The following is a 6,979-nucleotide window of genomic DNA, read 5'->3' as shown; positions in this document are numbered from 1 at the left end:
GGTGTCTGTATCATGGTCAGTATCCTGGTGTCAGTATCCTGGTGTCAGTATCCTGGTGTCGGTATCCTGATCAGTATCCTGGTGTCAGTATCCTGGTGTCAGTAACCTGGTGTCAGTATCCTGGTCAGTATCCTGGTGTCAGTATCCTGGTGTCAGTATCCTGGTGTCAGTATCCTGGTGTCAGTATCCTGGTGTCAGTATCATGGTCAGTATCCTGGTCAGTATCCTGGTGTCAGTATCCTGGTGTCAGTATCATGGTCAGTATCCTGGTCAGTATCCTGGTGTCAGTATCCTGGTGTCAGTATCATGGTCAGTATCCTGGTCAGTATCCTGGTGTCAGTATCATGGTCAGTATCCTGGTGTCAGTATCCTGGTGTCAGTATCCTGGTGTCTGTAACCTGGTGTCAGTATCCTGGTCAGTATCCTGGTGTCAGTATCCTGGTGTCTGTATCATGTTCAATATCCTGGTGTCTGTGAAGTAATGGCAGCTCTGTCTAGTATTGTGCATTCAGTCTCATGCCATAGTTCTGGTCTAGCTTTCAACAAGATCACTCTGACCTGATCAATATATGACATAATAGATTGGCCCGGACTTTGGGCATGCCTGACACAGCACTTATGGGCATCAAAGGGAAACAGACAGACCACCAATTATGTCTGACAGACAACTATTATGTCTGACAGACAGAATAGGTAGACTATTCTGACATCGGGTAAATAAGGCATGCATTTCCAACTTTCTTTGTTCTGGACTTGCATCATATCCAACAGGTACTGGTTTAGTTTTTAACTTTTTATAATACAAATGTAAATGCATAACTGGGTTTTCTAAAGTTAAACATTTGCAGAATCTGCATTGTTTACTTGCTATTCTGGAATCAGTTTCTAGTTTCTAGCTAAGTGTCATTGTGCTGTAATGGTTGGCATTAATGCAATGGTCTCAACTTGACAACAGGTCAGCACTTGTGCTAAAGAGAGGTCAGCGCTTTTTACTATAGAACATCGATGAGGCTACTCCATGTGTGTTTCTCTAGCCAATCAAAGAGATCTAACTAGGTGGACGTTTTTAGAGGGATGTCATCAAATGTCCTAGTTCGGCTTCATTTTGATCTTTAGGAACAAAAACACACGCCCACCCACCCACCACCACCAAGTATTGAATGGAGGCAAGAGTGTGAAGGAAACGGCTTAGGGCTGTTTCTCCTAAATGTATCCCTAGATTTAATTAAAACATCTATCGAATGTTCCTTTCATATACACCTCAGCACAGCTCCGTTGCCTCCAGTGCCACTAGCTCTGGTAAAAGGCCTGAGACTCGCACAGTACCTACACCTATAGCCCAATGTTCAGCAATTAAATAATCATAAAAAGGCCTTACATTTGAAAGTAAGCTAGTCAGACAGTTTGTCTTATAACCACATGAACCCTAGCTTCCCTATGCTGGGGCGAACATTAGGCACAAATGGCTGATCTACAAGCTCACAACATAGAGATAGATAAAGGATATATGAGGGGATCAAGTATAGACCCCGGGGGACCCTGGTCAACGAAGCATATAGGACTTAAGCGGCTAAACGCATGTATTCTAGCATCCCTATTCTAGGGCAAACATTCAGTGAAAATAAGTGGCTCCTCTGTTCAGCATTGTATTTAAGAGGTTATGGCGTTACTTCTATGTCCATGTTGACTTTATAGACCTCATACACCTCTCCCATCCTTCATAGAATGACACCATAATGTAATCATCCCAGCAAAGGGATTTGTTAGAGAGAGCTAGCTACATTTACCGTATCAAGTTACTGGCTTTGCTATTATATGACTGGAGACCTTATAGTTATAACCACCCAGCCAAACACAAGCATTTGTATGCACGGGTCTATGTGTCCTTATGTCTGTGTATCTAGGGGAGAGGAATGGAAGGAAGTAAAGAAGAGAATAAAGCGAAGGGAGTGAAATCAGTGGCTGATTGTCAGACAGAGTCTGTCTGTGACTGTCGTCTAGCTTCATATTTATATGGGAAACCCCTGCATTGCAGCAATCCCTGCGTGAGCTGAGAGGGTGCAGTCCTCTACTTCCTGCCTCAGAGGAGGGGACACCCGTTGACCAATCAACCCTGGCCAGCTCAGTAGGGGTGCAGTTAATAAGTTAATCAAAGTAATTGATTTCAAAACGAATAATTTATCGGTCATTCTAAGCATCGCTTAGTTTGCAACGCATTGTGCACTTATAAATGGGCTAATTTCACTATTGATGCACTACACCGTTGTGCGATGGAGTATAAAATAGTGCTTAAGTGGTTAATCAATTTGTTGCAACCAAATGCAAAAAGACATTAAAATATGCAGTTCTTGGTTATTTGATGAATCGAAAAAGTAATTGATAGATTAATCGTGTAAGAAGATAAACAATAGTTGCAGCTATACAGCTCTGGACTGCACCAGCTGTCCCCTGCATGCTTTCATTATCTTTTTGACTTGGATATCGCTGGTGTTTTGTCGTCCTCTCTCTGTTCCGGCTGCTATCCCCATGGGCTGGCACACAGAGATGAAAACAATGCAGAGCGGCTGTGTTGAGTGAGCCTCAATCACACTACCTACCGCCTACCCCTGTCATAACATGTGTGCACAATAAGTGTGCACAATAAAACAATTAAAAACTACCGTACACTACAATAAATAAATAAAACGAACTAAATCAAGTTCTGCTGTGCTATTTTAAGCATACATATACCTATTCGTTACTACATATCCTCCTGGCCTGACCTGTGTCATTTTGGCTCTCTTTGTACTGTAGATTCGATCCGTTTCTGACAATGTGAAACTATAGTCCCATCCTCATTTGTGAGTTTTTTTGTGATATCTTTAAACTACAAAATGATGGATGATGGGAATAAGTCTGTACCCTACTACAAGTTCATGGTTCAAGTTCTTTGCCAGTTGTTGTGGGTGTGTTGTGTGTGTCTTTTCATTCGGTCGGTGTGGTTCACATTATTAATAATTGCAGCCGAATATATGGAGACTTTTTGAACCTTCAATCAAAATCACCCAACTTGTGTGTGTGTGTGTGTGTGTGAGGGTGTGTGTGTGTGTGTGTGTGTGTGTGTGTGTGTGTGTGTGTGTGTGTGTGTGTGTGTGTGCATGTATTGGTTGGTTCAGGTTTTAGTGGTTTGTTGTTGTTGCACACAGCCTTGTGGTTTTCTCCTGGCATGGAGAGGTATTTCCTCTCACGCATGGCACACAACCAACACCATCAGCTGGCCGTCTGTAGGGTACAGTATGTATCGTCGACATCTGACCCAACTCTCTCCCGACGTTAGTCTGTATAGTGCAGGACAACAAAGTGTGGTGTGGCTTATCACAGCATACTGTTATAAAATTGGTCAGGATGAGAGACACCGTTCAGTTCAAGTGTGTGCTCTTTACCCCTTTTTCTCCCCAATTTAGTTCATTCTGCCAATTGATTCCTCCCCACACACATTTCTGTGTGTAGTCACTGCCGGTGTATCCCTCTCTCACTTGCCAGTGAGGAACCCCCACCGGGTGGCCGTAGCATCTCCGTCCTCCTCTCACCCAACACTGACAGGCCGTGGCGTAGGAGTATGCATAACAAATGACGAATATCACCCTCACGACACCTGGCTTATCTCCCCAAACATGGGCCGATTGCTACAGTTATGCACAGCAACATGAATTATGAACGATTTCATTCACTTGTATGATTCATAGCTCAATGTCCCTCCACACGCAGCTGATTCATTATGGAGACACTACAGGGCAGCTACTCTGTTCTGAATCTAAATTCAAGATTATGACTGGACGGTGCATTGCAGACCTTCTCGTTTTCAACTTAAACAGCTCTATTATTAACCCCAGACAGACAAACACAGACAGATGGCCACGCCGTAAAAAGTGTCAACACAGGAAAATGACACTAAATTGAGGACATATCTCTGCCAGGTCAGGCGGAAGACTGCATGGCGTCATCAATATGATGTCAGTATTTGGAGGCCAGTCTGAAGCCATGTCGATCAGTCATAAAAAGATGTAACATTGTCGCTGAGAGATGCAAGGTTTAGTTACTTTAGTAGATGGCATAGGCCTTAGAGCACACCATAAAAAAGGCAATATTTAGTTCATCAATGCAGTTGGTTACCTTCTGAATGGGTGTTCATTCCACATTGAAAACACCAGAATAAATACAAATAGCTTATTGGGCTAGTTCCCAAGAGACAACATACATTACCCAGCTCTTGCTGGTCAACTGACACAGCTAAAACATTATTACTTTTAGATGTATTTGCCATAGCATGGTCAGTGTTGTGTTCTAGATTATTTTTGTGGTCATACTATACTTGTGCATTTGTATACTTGTGCGTGCATGTGTGTGTGTGTGTGTGTGTGTGTGTGTGTGTGTGTGTGTGTGTGTGTGTGTGTGTGTGTGTGTGTGTGTGTGTGTGTGTGTGTGTGTGTGTGTGTGTGTGTGTGTGTGTCTCAGTGGCATATACTCATTGGGCCACCCGGGCCGTGGCTCAGTTTATTTATGAGCTGGCCCAGTCTAACTTCTGAAAAAAGGCGGCGAAAAAACAACAAAGATAGCCTAGCTATATTGGCCCTTCATTCCCTGTGCATGCGAATTTCTGTTAGTAGCGAACCACAGCAAGCCGCCTTCATTTTATTTTAAAAGACAACTTATCAATAACAAAAAAATGGACAGTGTTGCCAAGTCTGCTTATTATAATCTACTTATTCAGGCTTGTTTTTCCGTAAAGTTGATTCAAAATACTGGGGGTCCTTGACATGAAAATGTTTGATAACTGTTCTACAACATTCGACAACATTAGCCTAGTTGCTTACCGGTATTTGGACTTATTTTAATAGTCCTGGTTACTTGTTTCTCTCTCACAAAAATCTGACAACCCTGGACGGGTGAGACGGATTTGTTTAGCTAGCACCAGTAGCAGTAGCCTACCTCCTCTGAGATGACAGATTCAGGTTAATTTATTTGTTTGTTCCCCCCTGCCTGACTCCCAAAACAAACGTGATGGTGGTGTTGATGGTTTTGTCGGCAGCCTGCCTCTGAAGTCCACTTTCTTGCCACCTCCTGCTTAACAGATACGCTCCTTTGAAGCTTATCGAGGGCATATGCTAGTTTTCATTTTGTTCTTAACGTCCTTCGCGACGTTCCACGTTAGAACACACCACTGAGCATGGTAGGAAAGGTCAAGGTAGGGTCAATTCTCTCCGAGGCAGTCCAGGGCAGCTGTTGCTTAGGAGACAGTATAGCCTTTCATGGCTCATCCTGGTTTCGTCACAGTGTCCTTTTCCGTTATAGAAATATAGACCATTTACTGTTGTGGAAATTGAACATTTCCTTTGTGAGAGAATGTGTTGAATATGCATTTTTGAATATTTATTCAATACAAAATATGACAATACTTCCTATGTTCAGTTTCAGTTCAGTTCGGTTTATTTTCAGAAGGAGGACATACAGTTCATACATTGTACTCTTTTTTTTTTTTTTTTTTTTGTCCGTAGCTCATGACTCATGTCCTGTCCGATCCGAAAAAGGGTTAGGGAGAAGCCATAGGCTTAGTTGTCGGGCCCTACCCCTGGAATCCATTTGTGCACGTGTAGCAGACCGTGCCTGTATAACATATCATATAATAACATATAATATATACATAATATGTGGTGTGGTTTACTAATAGGGGTCTATTAATAATATATGATATGGTTTACTATACTTATATATTTCATAATGTATATAATGTATGGTATACTATAGTAATAAAAATATATCATTATATAGTACAGTACGTCATAGTTCCCCTTTTGTAATGCCATTAGTGCTCTTCACTTTTGTCTCACGTGCCATTCAAACGTGGTGTACCTTGTGTATCGCGGCTGCAGCTCATTTCGCCTCTTTCCCAAGCGTTTCGCCCGGTGACACCTTGCGTAATAGAACATCCACGCCCATTTCACGCCATATAAGGCAACAGGAAATATCTGACCTCGGGTGAAAAACCTTATATCAGTATCACAACCTGCAAAATGCACTCTCCAAGCTTACAACACTGAACGTGGTGCTCCGTGATGCACCTCACCGCATGAACTTGTAGATCAGCTTATTTTAGCAAGCGAGTCTCTCGCAATGTCAACTGACTCAATGTTATACTCTCACTTATAGTGGAACTAGTTATTTTTTTTGTTTAAGTTAAACCGCAAGACCAAGGCTATACTTGGCAATTATATTATAAAGGCCCTTTCTTTTTTTTAATAATGTTTATTCCACGATCCTGGCCTCTACACACCCTCCGCCAGCCTAGGGGACATGGGGAGGGCAACGGACTTGAACTCTTGCTTCCTTCATGCCTGAGTGTCCAAGTTGCTCCTTTATACCTGACAGGGGGGAGTTTCCCTGGTTGGACGTAGCGAGTGGAAGGAACACGTTATTCCAACCAGTTCCTTTCCCCTCCATCAGGCGCCCCGGCTGGCCAGGGGGAGGCAGTTTAGAGACCAGGATTACTGCTGTTTTTTGTCATGGTTCAAGTTCAAGTTCTTTGCCAGTTGTTGTGGGTGTGTTGTGTGTGTGTCTTTTCATTCGGTCGGTCCATCTTTTGGATTAGTATCATATCACTGTCGTCTGTCTGAATGCCTGTGGACGTAGCTATTTCAATTATACCATACGGTATACATATCCTTCCTCGTCAGAGGTAAATTGGTTACTACTAGTATGAATGTGTTCATGTCATCAATACATAATATTAAAATGATTTGCGGGACTTTTGGAATTAGTTGCCACTTGGTATGATGGAAGTCCAATAGGCGAATCTGGTCATGCCGTTCATGACACGTGTTCCACACCCCCACAGGGAGTGCAGTGCCCAGTGTCGAGTCGGTCGGACCCACAGTTGTTACAAAAGGCCTCTGCCCGGGCTCTGGACAGGGCCCCTGCCCAGGCTCCATATATGAAGCTGGCC

The sequence above is a fragment of the Protomyctophum parallelum genome (genome assembly GCF_964188405.1).
Source record: "Protomyctophum parallelum genome assembly, chromosome: 8".
In the NCBI taxonomy this organism is placed as follows: domain Eukaryota; kingdom Metazoa; phylum Chordata; class Actinopteri; order Myctophiformes; family Myctophidae; genus Protomyctophum; species Protomyctophum parallelum.
The sequence above is the reverse complement of the archived record's forward strand: the minus strand, read 5'-3'. Positions refer to the sequence as shown.